Below are 14,866 nucleotides of genomic sequence, written 5' to 3'. Positions count from 1 at the left end.
TCATACCTAAACATACCATAGATGAAGCACTTAATTCATGAAAAAAAGATCAATGTCCACTATCTCCCAAGCCCCTGCTTACATTTATCTAAGGTACCAGAACTTGACAGAGATTTGGGATGCATGGCTAGGCTTAAAAAGGTTCTTGTGGTTGTTAGCCTAGTAAACACCTATGAACCTAACAGTTGACCAAAACATACACAACAGTTAAAAATATAAACTATGGAAAACTGGGTCCAATGCAAAGACAATTCAAAAGTAACACACAAAGAATATAGTCATGCAGCAGTGTGTCAGAAGACTGCTGCAAATGCCCCATGCACCAAACAGTATGATGTTCATCAGTAACATCCAAAAGACACAGTAGTAGAAAGTAAGATGAGAGAGGAGTAGTTCGATTTAGATCACGATGCAGCTCAAATGATCCAATAAGAAGACGCTACATATGAGGAAAGAGTCCAAATCAGCATTCTTAGACTTGGAGAAAGCATAAGACAAGGTCCCAAGAAAACGGATTTGGGCAGTCCTGCGGTGATTCAAAGTCCAGAAACATTGGTAGAATTAGTACAGGCTATGTATAAGGACCCAATGACTCAAGTACAAACAGTGTTCAATCTCACAGAGGGGTTTCTCAGTGACAGTAGGTGTGCTTCAGGGTGTATCTCCGAGTCCACTGTTGCTCATACTGGTAATGGACTACACCAGCAAACAGGTTGGAGGGAACAAATCAACAAGGTTGCTGTATGCAGATGATGTGGCATTACAGGCGGACGTTGAGCAAGAAATTCAGCAAAGGATAGGGGAATGGAATGTAAAACTGAAGGCACATGGAATGAAACTGAGTAAGATAGTTGTAATGCCATCTAATAGGAGAAATCAGAGGAAGTTGAAAATTGAGATACATGGGAAAATAGTGGAACAGTTAATATCTTCAAGTATCTGGGAGGGATGGAGAAGGGATGTCTGAATGAAAAGGTCAAAGGCAGAATCAGACAGGCTGCAGCCAATTGGCAAAGAATGGCATGGGTAGCGTATGACAGAAGAATGCCAAAGAAGCTGAAAAGTAAGGTGTACAAAACAGTGGTGCGACCAATACTAATGTATGGTACAGATACCTGAGCAGTAAATGCAGAGCAGTTGAGGAAGTTTGATGTGATGGAGATGAAGTGCTGGAGATGAGTGGTAGGATGCACACTAAGACAGATGAAGTAAGGTCATAAGAGCAAAAGGTAAAGTAGCTCCAAATGCAGAGAAGGTCAAAGAGAACAAATGATGGTGATTTGGGTACACATACAGGAAAGAAGACAATCTGGTGAAGATAATTTTGGATAGACAGGAAGAAGGCAAGACGAAATGAGGGCATCTAGCAGACACAGATGGATTGTGAGACACAAGACTTGCAACAGTCAGGCATGACTGTCAAAGAAGGCAGGAGAGTGGCAATGAACTTATAGAGGGATGGCGACAGTTGACATGGAACCCCAACCCAAATGTAGAAAATGGGGGGAAAGAAAGGTATTTATGATGACCCACACTTCCCTCTTCTTTTTATAACTGTATTTTAGGCTTTTAAATGAAAAGAAGCATTTTTAAACTGGTTGACTGATACTACAAGATGAGGGAGAATACTCCAAAGGTGCTCCTGTGGTTACAAAGTCTCTTTAATGGACAGAAGGTACTGTCAGACTGGGAGCAAAAGGTGTAATGTGTGTTAATCAAATCCATCACCAAATGCAGGCAGCGACATCAGAAAGTACAACTTTGCCCCACTTAACATAACTGTAGATGTTCAAGAAGATCAATGTTGCAATACTGACTCTTGGGTCTTTCTGCCAAGCAGAAGCCCATGACCAGCCCAATTTCCAGAGTCTTTGCATCAACCTTAGCGGACGGACATCCAAAGATCGATGTCGGAATGTCAAGGTATAAGTAGGGTGTCTGTTGGCGCTGTCTTCAGTTCTTTTTAATCAGTGATCTAATTCCTGTGGACAGCACAACCTCCCCAGTTGTCTGAACTGAAGTGAGGAAGAAGAAAATCATGGGAAGCAAAAAGGGGATGATGGAGAGAAAAAGTACAGTTTTGTACCTACCATAAATGTAGATGTTCGAGTGTTCACCCTGCTGCAGTCATCACACTTGGGTTATCCTGTCGTCAGGCGATCCCACAGTCAGCCGGATTTTCAAAGTCTTGGCCCGACGTCGGTTGCGGTTGCCTCATCCCTGACGTCAGTGCGCCAGGGGTACATATATTGCAACAGATGCCATTTTCTTCAGTTTTTCTTGCCACAGATGTCAGGTGCCCCAAAAAGGTGATCCAAATTAGTACCAAAAGGTGTGAACACTGTACAAACACAAAATCCCTTCAGCTATAAGCAAATACATCAGAAAGGCATAGCAAAGATTTAGCCAGTAGATCAGAGGGGATGAAGGGAGGGTAACCTGGACTGCAGCAGGGTGAACACTCGAACATCTACATTTATGGTAGGTACAAAACTGTACTATGTTCATCGTGTTACCCTGCTACAGTCATCACACATGGGTTGAGTCCCAAAGCTAAGGTAGGGTGGAGGCATCATAGAGGGTTAGTGGAGGCAATGAGGCTCTGCAGAACTGCAGTGGCGAAGCCTGCCCTGGACTTAGAATAAAGAGGTAAGTGATAGTGTTTGGTGAAGGTGTGTACAGAACTCCAAGTTGCAGCTTCTAAAATTTCCTTGGTAGGAACCCCTCTGAGAAAGGCTGTAGAGGTAGCTGTTGCCCTGGTAGAGTGGGATCTAATGGTAGGAGGAACTGGTTTCCCATGATGGGTATAGCAGAATCGTATGCAATGGCCTATCCATTTAGAAATGGTTTGCTTGGATATGGACCTCCCTTGAGAAGCTGTAGCATAGGAAACAAAGAGCTGGTCAGTTTTCCTGAAAGCCTTAGTTTTATCCAAGTAGTAACGAAGATGCCTGTGAATGTCCAAGGAATGCAGGAGTCTCTTACCTTTGTTCTGTGGATTGGGGAAGAAAGTGGGTAGGTGGATGGCTTGATTTAAAGCTACACTGGAAACCACCTTAGACATGAAGGAAGGATTAGTTCGTAGAGAAACTCTGTCTTGATGAAAAATGAGGAAAGGTTCCACTGCCATTAGTGCCTGTAATTCTGAGACTCTCCTAGCAGAAGTTATTGCCAGGAGCAGGGCAGTCTTCCAGGATAGGAAATGAAGGTCTGCAGAAAAAGCTGGTTCAAAGGGAGGTAGCATTAGTTTTTCCAGAACAAAGTTGAGGTCCCATGTTGGTGTAGGGGCTCTTCTAGGTGGTCTAATGTTTTTTGCCCCTCTGAGGAACTGCCTTAGAAGAGGATTTGAAAATAAAGGTGGATTTGTGTCGTAGTGAGCTGAAACAGCTGAAGCATGGATTTTAATAGAGGAGAAGGAAAGTACAGTTTTGTACCTACCATAAATGTAGATGTCCGATAGGTATGCATCTGCAGTCATAACATATGGGTTGTCCTGCCTCAGGCAGCCCTTCGGTCGGCCGGATTCCAAAGTCTGGGTCTGGCCTCGGCTGATGTCGCACTTTCCCCGACGTCAGAGCGTCTGGGGTATAAAAGCATCAGCCGACGCCATTTTCCTCAGTCTTTCTTGCCGTGTGGTGCCCGAAACAGAAGCAGTTCGCAAGTGCCGGTCGGCCAGCTCCTGTGATTCAGCTACCGAAGACTTCGAAAAAGCTAAGTACCCCATTGGGGACTCTTTCTTGCTTCAGCCGATGTCAGATAAAGTAAATAATTGTTTAACTTGTGGGAAACAAATACCTCATAAGGATTTCCACTCTTACTGCCTCCCTTGCTTAGGCCCAGACCACGACGTCTCGGCTTGCTCTGCCTGTGCTTCCTTCAACCGACGAACTCTTAGACGTTGGTCGGAGTTTGCAGAGGAATTTTTGGGGCTAATTTTGCGTATAAGATGCTGTCAGACTCCGACTTCGCATGTGGTTGAAAAACGGAAGGACAAGGACCGACCCTCGCGGCCCGCGGTTTCGGCTGAAACCACGGTCAGGCCTACCGCGAGTGTCTCGGTTTCGGCTGAAACAGAGTCCTCGGTGCTTCCTACTACCGAATCCTTTCAACCGACTACCTCGGCCACGGAGGCTCCGGCCGATTCGGTTATTGAACTACCTACGGAAACCGGTGTCCAGGACATGTCCGACACCATTCCTTTAGACAAGTCTACTCCTGCATGTGGTGCAGCCAGACCCCCTGCATCCATGTCCATTAAGGCCTTCTCTAGGGCTAAAGCTGCCTAACTTGCCAAAGCTTTCTCTCCCAAGACTACCTCTCAGAGGCCTTCTACTGGCACTCAGATTCTCAGCCTAGCAGAGGATCTCATTTCTTTAATTAGAGGTTCTCAACCTCACCCGGACAGGGGCTCTCTTCCACCACCAGACAAAAGGCATAGGGTTGAGCCATCTGACCCCCATTCTTCAGATGAGTCTACTGATGAATCTGTGTTGTCAGAGCACCAGCAGGAGGCTTGTTCGGCCTACGAGGATTCTGATGCTGAAGAATCTATTCCTTCGGCCTCCCCTCCTGAAGAGTTTTCTTTTGGTGAGACACTGCACTCTATGAGAGAACATTTTCGATGGCAGGGCCAGGAATTTTCTGATTCCAGAAAGAGATTAAGGACCTTTTTACATTTACCTCAGCATAGGCCTTTAGCTATACCTCCTGTTTTGAATGTTATTGATGATGTGTATTCTGATACTAGTACAGCCCCTGATTCTCTCCCTCCGGCTCCTGCCAAACCTGATAGGTACTACAGGGTCCCGGATTCTCATCTACACCTGTACAAGGCCCACTCTGCAGACCCAGAAACTATCTCCCAGGGCCCTAAAGGGGTTGTAGCTGCCACTGCTAAAAATCCTCTTCCCTCTGAAAGGGAGTCTAGAGCTTTAGAGAGATGGGGAAAGAAAGTTTATACTTTTGCAACTCTTTCCATGAGGGCATTAAATTGTCAATTTCTTATGATTCAGTACCAAGAGTATTTGTTAGATGAATTGTATAAAAAGCTTTCCTCCTCTGAACCCCTTGACCGTAAATCACTTCAGGATCTGGTACATAACTCACAGCAGGTTAGCAACCATTTTTTGCAGTGTGGTTATGATGCACTGGAAGCTTCATGTAGGTCAGCTATGACAGGGGCAGTTATACGAAGGCATGCCTGGTTGAAGGAACAATCTCTACCGGACCATGTTAAAGCTAAGCTCCTGGATGCTCCAATGGAAAAACAAAAATTATTTGGTTCCACGGCTCAGGAGGTCTTAAAGAAGTTTGAAGAAAAGGCAAAATCTGTGCAAACAGTCAAGGATTTTCTGCAGGTACAGCCACCGAGATTCAGCAGAAATTGGCCTACTAAGAATTGGTCCTTTCCGGACTCAGGCAGATCCCAGAGAGGCAGGAACAGGCGTGCCAGAGGTAGAGGGCAAGCCAGAGGCTCCTACAGAGGCCGTCAGTGGCAGCCTCCCAACCAGAGAGGCAGTGCAGGAACAACAACAACTACTGCTACTCCAGGACAGACTCAATGACTTAATTTTGACTCCGCCGACCAGGGCTCAATTAGAAGCACCATTGGGCGGAAAGCTTTCTTTATTTTCAAGAAATTGGCATTACATTACAAGGGACTCGTGGACACTGCAAATTATAGACAAAGGATACAGGTTCCATTTCCACACATTGCCAAAAAGAAAAGGAATGCCAGACCTGCCACCAAATCAAAGGGCAGAGGCTTTGAAGCAAATCACCAAATTAATACAAATGAAAGCCATAGAAAAGGTGCCTCTTTCAGAACAAGGCCAAGGATTTTACTCCAGATTATTCCTTGTCCCAAGAAAAGAAAATCAATGGAGGCCTATTCTTGACCTGTCCGCACTGAATACTTACCTCATTGTGCCAAAATTAAAGATGCTGACCCTACAGCAGCTTCTTCCCATGCTGGGCAAGGAGTCTTGGCTGGTGACTCTAGATCTCAAGGAGGCATACCTGCGTGTCCCTATTCGACAAAGTTGCAGAAGACACCTCAGATTTCTTGCAGGATCAGAGCATTATCAATTCTCAGCATTGCCATTTGGCTTATCTACTGAGCCCAGAGTATTCACGAAATGCTTGGCAATCCTTTATGCAACATCTCAGCTAAATACTGCAGAATGTGAGGCATATGAGGCTGAGTTGTGTCTTGACCTTTAGTTTGGTTCCAAGCACAAAACCTTTTCCATTTGTCCGAGTAAGCCTTCCTGGTGCTTGGCCTCTTGGCCTCTAGAATAACATCCAGTACTGCTTGTGAAAGAAAGAGGGGCTGGTGGGATGCTTAATTGATTTGCCATGCAGCCAGGTTTAAGGTTTTGATCTGGCTGTGTAGAATCTGCTTGTCTTGCTGCGTGAGTAAATGAGGTATTTGAGGCAATATCCATGGTGGGCTGTGAGCCATATTCTTCAATAGCGGGTACCAGTGCTGGCGTGGCCAGTCTGGGGCTATGAGAATCAATCGAGGTTTCTCCTTTTTGACCTTCAAAAGAACCTTTGTGAGAAGAGGTAATGGAGGAAAGGCATATGCTGTCAGGTTTTTCCAACTGAAGGAGAGCGTCCACTTTCCAAGCTTGATGGTGGAATGTCCTTGTGCAAAATTTTGTCAGCTGGTAGTTTTGAGGACTGGCAAACAGGTCTATATTTGGTAGACCCCATCTTTGAGTTATCATTGTAAATATTTGTGGGTCTAGCTTTCACTCGTGGGGATCTTTGATGTTTCTGCTTAGGTCATCTGCCAATGTGTTTTTCTGTCCTGGCAGGAATTGAGCTTGTAACTGGAATTGGTAGGTCAGAGCTGTGTTCCATAAGATTATTGCTTGCCTGCAAAGAAGGTAGGAATGTGTGCCCCCTTGTTTGTTTATGTACCACATTACTGTGGTGTTGTCCGTCTTTATTGCAAGTTGTCCTGACTGTAGTAGATCCTTGAAGGCTGTCAGAGCTTTCTGTACAGCTAGCATCTCTTTTTGGTTTATGTGCAGTTTTCTTTGTTCTGCAGTCCATATGCCTTGAATGCATTGCCCTGCCGTGTGTGCCCCCCAGGCATAGTCTGAAGCATCTGTTGTGATAGTTTGCCTGGGTGGGGGCAAGGTGAAAGGCTGACCCTTGTTGAGGTGACATGCCTGTGCCCACCATAGAAATTCCTGTTGAAGGCAGGGAATGAGAGATATCACTGTGTCCAAGCTGTGGCTGTGTTGAGACCATATGCTTTTTAGGTACCACTGTAATTTCCTCATATGCAGTTTTGCAAATGGTATCAGAATGCAAGATGCCATGAAGCCCAAAGCCTGCAGAATTTTTCTTGCAGTTAATTGGGTCTTTGTTACCATTGTCTTGAAATATTGAGTCAGTTGTAGTTGCTTGTCTGGTGTAAGATAAGCCTTCTGGGCCGTTGTGTCCAAGCTGGCACCCAGGAATGTCACTTTTTGTGAGGGTACTAGTTTTGACTTCTTTTCGTTTACTGTGTACCCCAGACAATTTAGTAGATGCTTCACAAAAGCCAGATGTTGTAAGAGAATGTCTTTTCTTTCTGCTTGGATGAGGCAGTCATCCAGGTATGGATATATTTGAATTCCTCTTTGTCTGCAGTATGCAATTACTGGTGCCAGGCATTTTGTGAATACTCTGGGAGCAGTAGATAAGCCAAAGGGCAGTGCAGAGAATTGATAATGGGTTGAACCTGCAATGAAACGGAGGTATCTTCTGCAACTTTGTCCGATAGGGACATGGAGGTATGCCTCCTTGAGGTCCAACGTTACCAGCCATGCTTCCTTGCCCAACATGGGAAGTAGCTGCTGTAGTGTTAGCATCTTGAATTTGGGAACTTGCAAGTAAGTGTTTAGAATTGAAATGTCCAGAATTGGTCTCCAAGCATTTTCTTTTCTGGGTACTAGGAAGAGTCTTGAGTAAAATCCTTGGCCTTGCTCTTGAGTTGGTACCCTTTGAATGGCTCTCATGGCCATGAGAGCTGTAATTTGTTTTTGAGCCTCTTCCCTTTGATTTTGTGGCAGGTTTGGCATTCCTCTTTTTATTGGCAAGGTGTGAAAGTGGAATCTGTATCCTCGTAAAATTATGTCTAGGACCCATCTGTCCTTTGTGACCATGTGCCAGTTGTCTGCAAATAGTGCTAGTTTTCCCCCCCAAGGGGGCTGACAAAAGAGCTTTGTTTGGCCAGCTGAGGTGCAAGTCATTGGGTTTGCCTTCTGGTGGGTTGAGACCTGTCGTCTTCTCCCTTCTGGGTTGGAGTGCCCCATTGGCGAGGCTTATACTGAGCTTGAGGTTGTCCTCTGCCCCTTGGGCGCCTGTATATACCCCTCTGAGGCCTGTCAGTGGCTGGAAAGGACCAATTTTTTGTTGGCCAGTTTCTGCTGAAGCGAGGGGGTTGTACTTGTAGGAAATCTTTGAATGTCTGCATTGATTTTGCCTTATCTTCCATTTTCTTTAAAACTACTTCTGCTTTAACACCAAAAAGAACATCCTGCTGTAAGGGAACATCTAGTAGTTTTGCTTTAACATGATCAGGCAGACTTTGTTTCTTTAACCAGGCATGCCGACGTACAACTGTTCCAGTGACAGCTGCTCTGCAGGAGGCCTCTAAAGAATCAAACCCACATTGTAAGGTATGTTTGCCCACCTACTCGGTAGCGTGCAACAAATCCTGTACTTCTTTCATTTCAGATTATTGAGGTAGGGTGGTTATCTTTTGTTTTAACTGAGAGATCAGAAATTGCTGATACTTAAGCATATGAAATTGGCAGTTCAGTGCTCTCATAGCTAAAGTGGCTGAGGTGTAAACCTTTTTCCCCCATCTGTCTAGTGCTCTTGAATCCCTTTCAGAAGGTACTGGATTTTTAGCCATGGAAGCCTTAGCCCCCTTGGGACCCTGGGAGATAGTCTCTGGGTCAGCTACTGGGCTTTTGTAAAGGAATTTGTGGGAATCAGGTACTCTGTAGTATCTGTCAGGCTTGGCCAAGGCAGGAGGTAGAGAGTCAGGGTTGAAACTGGATTCTAAGTAGACATAATCCACAATGTCCAAAACAGGAGGGATGGCTAGAGGTCTGTGTTGGGGGAGTAAAAGAAACTCCCTGAGCCTTTTCTTGGAATCAGAGTAATCCTGACCTTCCCAGTGAAAATGTTCCCTCATAGTGTGTAACGTTTCCCCAAAAGAGTAATCTTCTGGAGGGGAAGCTGAGGGAATAGAGTCCTCAGCATCAGAATCTTCATAAGGAGAGAAGGAATAGTCTTGGTCCTCAGAGGTATCCGAAGAAATAGACAGTTGTTCAGAGGAAGCATAATCTTCCTCTTGTCTAGGCCTTTTGTCAGGAGGAGGCTGAGAACCCCTGATAAGAGAAATCAAATCTTCAGCCATTTTGAGCATCTGTTTCTTGGGCATAGGGCCTTGAACAGGAGACTGAAGTGAAGTCTTTTTCGATTTAGGAGGAGTCTTCGACTTGGAAAACGTTTTGACTGTAAGCGTCGGTCTAAAAACGCCTTCAAAAACCGATGGTGTTTCAGAAGTACCGACGTCCTTGGAAGGTAAATCGTCGGAAGGGCCTGAAGTAAAAGGCTGCGTTGGCCTAGTGCATTCAGTCAAAATATCTGTAGCGGTCTCTGGTTCCAGAACTGCAGTAGTCAGAGGATGCGTCGGCGCCTCACTGATAACCGGAGACCGGATCAACCGAGGCCTCGGAATCGGGCTTAGGCCTGGGCTGTTGGTCCTTGTCCCTACGCTTTTTGTGCACGCCGGTAGTCGGTAGCTCAGACGGCATGTTATAGTTAAATTTTCTACTAAAAAAGCGTCGTGCAAAATCAAATCGTCTTTTAATAGTACGTTTATTAAATCTAGCACAAAAACGACGAGAAGAGATGTCGTGATCAGGGCCTAGGCAAGGTATGCAATAAGAATGAAAATCCTTATGAGGTATTTGCTTCTCACAAGAAATACAATTGTTAACTTTTTCTGACATCGGTCTGAGGCAAGAAAAGTTTCCCCAACGGGGTGCTTAGCTTTATAGAAGACTTCGGTCTGAAATTCGAATTTGAAAATCTCAGGAGTCGGCCGGCCGGCACTTGCGAACTGCTTCACCTTTGGGCACCGCGCGGCAAGAAAGACTGAAGAAAATGGTGTCAGTTGCAATATATGTACCCCTGGCGCACTGACGTCAGGGATGAGGCGACAGCAACCGACGTCAGACCAAGACTTTGGAAATCCGGCCGACTGCGGGACCGTCTGACGACAGGATAACCCAAGTGTGATGACTGCAGCAGGGTAACATGATGAACATCTACCTGCAGTTATTTCTTCTACCCCTCGCACCCAACAAGGGAGAGAAATGTGGTCAGTAGCTAGAGGGCTTGGAGGGGGGAGTATGTACTGCAAAACTAATCTACTCCAACATCTCCAATTATGGTAAGTGGGACACAACTGTGTTGCAGTACGAATTCTTGGGAAGACTCCCAAAGTCAACAGGTGGGAGGTAGGTCATCTGTATGACCCTAGGAATAAGGTTTTGCAGGATGTCAGTAGCGAAACCTGCTCTAGCCCTGAAGACATTGCTCAATTTATAATATTTTGTAAATGATTACAATGAGGTCCATTTGGCTGCCTCTCTGATGGCCTGGATATGGACTCCTTTAAGGAAAGCAATGGTAGTCGTCTCACGCCTGATGGAGTGGGCTTTAATATGCACGGGTAGATCTTTTCCATGGTGGGAGTAACATAATTTAATGCAGCTGGCTATCCATTTGGAAATGGCTTGTTTGGAGACAGGCCTGCCCTGTTTACCTTCTGCAAAGGCCACTAACTGCACTGCACTATCAAGATTTTTTGTCCTATCTAGATAGTATGCCATTTGCCTATGCACATCCTGGGAAAAAAGAACTCGCTCTGCTGTGTTCTGTGGATCTGGAAAGATGACTGGCAGGTGGACTGCATGGTTTAGGCTAAATTCTGACACCACCTCAGGCATAAAAAGATGGGTTTGCTCTAAGGGTTACCCCCAGCCCTGTGAAACAGAGTGAAACACTCTTTACACAAGTGCTTGTAGCTTTGAGACTCTCCTTGCTGATGTGACAGCTATAAGGAAAGTGGTCTTCCAAGTAGGTATCTTTAGGGGGTAGTGGTAGCAGGTTCAAATGAGGGATGGGGCAAGGTGAGTTTTGTCCAACAGAATTTATATCCCTGCCAGGAATAGGGTTGCTACTGGGTGGTCTCAAATGAATTACCCCTTTTAGGAAAAGGTTCAGGTGGGGATGCAAGAGAGGTGGAGCATTATGGAAGCAAGCTGACATGGCAGACATGTACTTTAACACCAGAACAGGAAGGCCACTGCCTAAACAGGCCTGAAAGTTACTACAAGACTGAGATTGTGCCTGGCTGAGAAGGGCCCCTGTTCTTACTGTGACACCAGATGGAAATCTTATCTATTTTACCAGGCATGATTTTATACTAGTGGGTTTCCTTGACTGCTTTAGAATGTAAAGCACATCTGTGGGACAGGAGGCATTCTTGGTGTCAAAACCCAATCTCCAGGCTGTTATCCTGTGTGGGACTAGGTGAGGATGGGAGAGAGAGTTTCTTGGCTTGGCTGAGGAGATCAACTTCCTGCGTCAGGGTGCAGAATCTCCTCTCACTGAGGGTCAAGAGAAGGGAGAAAGTACAGTTGTGTACACTTACCATAAATGTAGTTGTTCGAGTGTATTAACTGTTGCAGTCATCACACTTGTGTTATCTGCCTGCAGGTAGCTCTCAGTCGGCCGGAATACCATTCTTGGGATTTCTGCGTTGGATGCTGTCACCTCCTCAAAGACGTCAGGTAGTCAAGGGTATAAAACATGCAGCCGACGGCATTACATCAGTTTTTCTTGCCGCAAATGTCAGGAGCCCCCCAAAAAAGGAAGCTATTATATGGTGTGGAACACCACCAGTAAAAAGTAAATACTACTGCCATTGCAAAAATGGCCACAAAGAGGATAGGTGGAAAGGACAGAGAAACCAGGGGGCTGGAGGGAAGGAAACCAGGACTGCAACAGTGAATACACTCGAACATCTACATTTATGGTATGTGTACACAACTGCACTATGTTCTTCATGTTTTACTGTTGCAGTCATCACACTTGGGTTGATTCCCAAAGCTGAGGAAGGGAGGAGGCAGTCAAGAAGTGTTAGGGCTGGCTAGCAGGCCTTGAAAGACTGCTGTAGCAAATCCAGCTCTGGACTTCAAAAAAATAGGTAAGTGGTAATGCTTGGTGAAGGTGACTACAGAACCCCAGATTGCAGCTTCTAGAAATGCTGTAGAGGTGGAAGTAGCCCTAGTGGAATGTGTTCTGATCCCCTGCGGGGTAGGTTTTCCATGGTGCTTGTAGTAGAAATGGATGCAGTGTGCTATCCATTTGGAAATGGTTTGCTTTGAAATGGCCTTGCCCTCTGCCCCTGAAGCAAAGCTGACTAGCAGCTGGTCAGATTTTCTGAAAGGTTTAGTCCTGTCAATGTAGAACCTGAGCTGTCTGTGCACGTCCAAGGAGTGCAGGATCCTTTCCCCTTTATTCTGAGGATTAGGGAAGAAGGTTGGCAAATGGATGGATTGGTTTAGAGCCACACTGGACACCACCTTAGGCATAAAGGATGGGTTAGTCCTGAGGGAAACCCTGTCAGCATGGAAAACAATGAAGGGCTCCACAGCCATTAGTGCCTGTAACTCAGACACTCTTCTTGCTGAAGTTATGGCTAGAAGCAAGGTTGTTTTCCATGAGAGGAATTTTAACTCTGCTGAAGCAGCAGGTTCAAAAGGGGGAAGCTTGAGCTTTTCCTGTACAAAGTTAAGGTCCCAGGCAGGGTTGGGAGCTCTTCTAGGGGGTCTTAAATTGTTTGCCACTCTCAGGATCTGTTTGATGAGAGGGTGAGAAAAGAGAGGTGGCTCAGTATTATAATGAGCTGAGATGGCAGAACATGATCCTTAATGGAGGAGAAGGATAGGCCTCTGGAGCAGCTCTCCTAGGTAATCCAGGATTTAAGGTAAGGAGGGCACTGCTGTGTCCTTTCCTTGAGACTGATTCCAAGAACAATATCTTTTCCACTTTTCAGCATAGGATTTCCTAGTACAAGGCCTTCTGGCCTGAAGAATGACGTTCCAGCACCTGTTTGATGAGGGTTGCTGGTGGTATATTCAGGGTATAAGCCAGGCTGCAAGGTTTAGGGTTTACAACTGTGGATGCAAAATCTGTCCCTCCTGCTGAGACAGCAGGGAAGTTGTCTGATGTAGGTGCCAGGGTGGCACTGTTGTCAGACTGCGTAGGAGTGGGAGTGGGTACCAGTGCTGGAGTGGCCTGTCTGGGGCAATAAGAATTGCCCTTGGCCTGTCCTGTTTGATCTTGAGTAGTACTTTTGAGAGGAGGGGCAGAGGGGGAAAGGCATAAATTAACGGGTTTTCCCATGTGAAGGATAGGGCATCCATCTTCCAGGTCCTGCTGTGAGGGTTCCTGGTACAGAATTTGCTCAACTGGTGGTTCTCAGGGAATGCAAAGAGGTCCACCTCCGGTATCCCCCACCTCTAGATTAAAAGTTTGAAGGAGTTGGACTCCACTTACCACTCGTGTGGGGTCCAGTAGACGTCTGCTTAAGTCTGCCAGTGAATTTTGTTTGCCTGGCAGGAACTAAGCTTGTAGGTGCACTTGGTTGCTCAAGGCTGTGTTCCACAGGGCCATGGCTAAACCTGCAGAGTGGGTAGAAATGGGTTCCCCCCTGCTTGTTTATGTACCACATAATTGTGTTGTCTGTCTATCAGCAGCTGTCTTGAAAGGATTAGGTATTTGAAGGCTGTCAGAGCATTATGTACAGCTAGCATCTATTTCTGATTGACATGCAAGAGAATTTATCCTGGGCTCCATTTAGCTTGAATGGATTTGCCTGCCATGTGAGCATCCATGCAAAGTCTGATGCGTCTGTTGTCAGGGTTTGGGCGACGAGGGGTTGAATGAATGGCAGTCCCTTGTTGTGGTTGCATGCTTCTGCCCACCAAAGGAACTCAGCCCTTAGACAAGGTATAATAGGAATCACTCTTTCCAGGTCCTGAGAATGTTGACACAAGAGACTTTTTAAGTACCACTGAAGTTTTTTCATATGCAGACTTGCATATGGAATTAGCAGAATGCATGAGGCCATGAACCCTAGGGCTTGCAGTATTTCCTTGCAGAGAGCTGAGTTTTGGTGGCCATTTGTTCGACGTAGTTGGTCAAATAGACCTGCTTTTCTGGAGTGAGGAATGTCATTTGGGAAGTTGTGTCCAAGCTTGCTCCCAGGAATACAATTTTTTGACTGGGCACTAGTTGTGATTTCTTTTTCTTGATGGTGTACCCCAATAAAGATAGAAGTCTTTTTACAAATGCCAGGTGTTGAAGTAGTAATTCAAGACTGTCTGCCTGAATCAGGCAATCGTCCAAGTATGGGAAAATTTGGATATTTCTCTGCCTGCAGTATGCAATGGCTGGAGCCAGGCACTTTGAGAATACTCTGTGCGCAGTAGATAAGCCAAAGGGAAGTGCAGAGAACTGATAGTGCATACAGCCTGCCCTGAAGCTGAGCTGTCTGCTGCAAGACTCCCTTATGGGGATGTGCAGATAGGCTTCTTTTAAGTCTAGGGTGACTAGCCAGGCATCCTTGGCTAGCATAGGGAGAAGCTGTTGCAGGGTTAGCATTTTGAATTTTGGACCACCAGAAAGGTGTTGAGAACTGATACAGCCAGGACTGGGTGCCAAGAGCCCTCTTTTCTGGGCACCAAGAACAGTCTGGAGTAGAAACCCTGTCCCCTTT

General features: G+C 45.8%; 1 protein-coding gene across 4 annotated transcripts in view; it reads right to left on the bottom strand.

The window, feature by feature from the left end:
* The window catches only part of NCOA1 (nuclear receptor coactivator 1), a 1,171,950-nt gene that overhangs the window by 406,590 nt on the left and 750,494 nt on the right, over positions 1-14,866 (bottom strand). The gene's annotated exons all lie outside the window — the stretch shown is intronic.

The sequence above is a fragment of the Protopterus annectens genome, chromosome 2.part1 (genome assembly GCF_019279795.1).
Source record: "Protopterus annectens isolate FY-2018-M chromosome 2.part1, PAN1.0, whole genome shotgun sequence".
Classification (NCBI taxonomy): domain Eukaryota; kingdom Metazoa; phylum Chordata; order Ceratodontiformes; family Protopteridae; genus Protopterus; species Protopterus annectens.
Note: the sequence above shows the minus strand (reverse complement) of the source record. Positions and strands in the feature narration are given on the sequence as shown.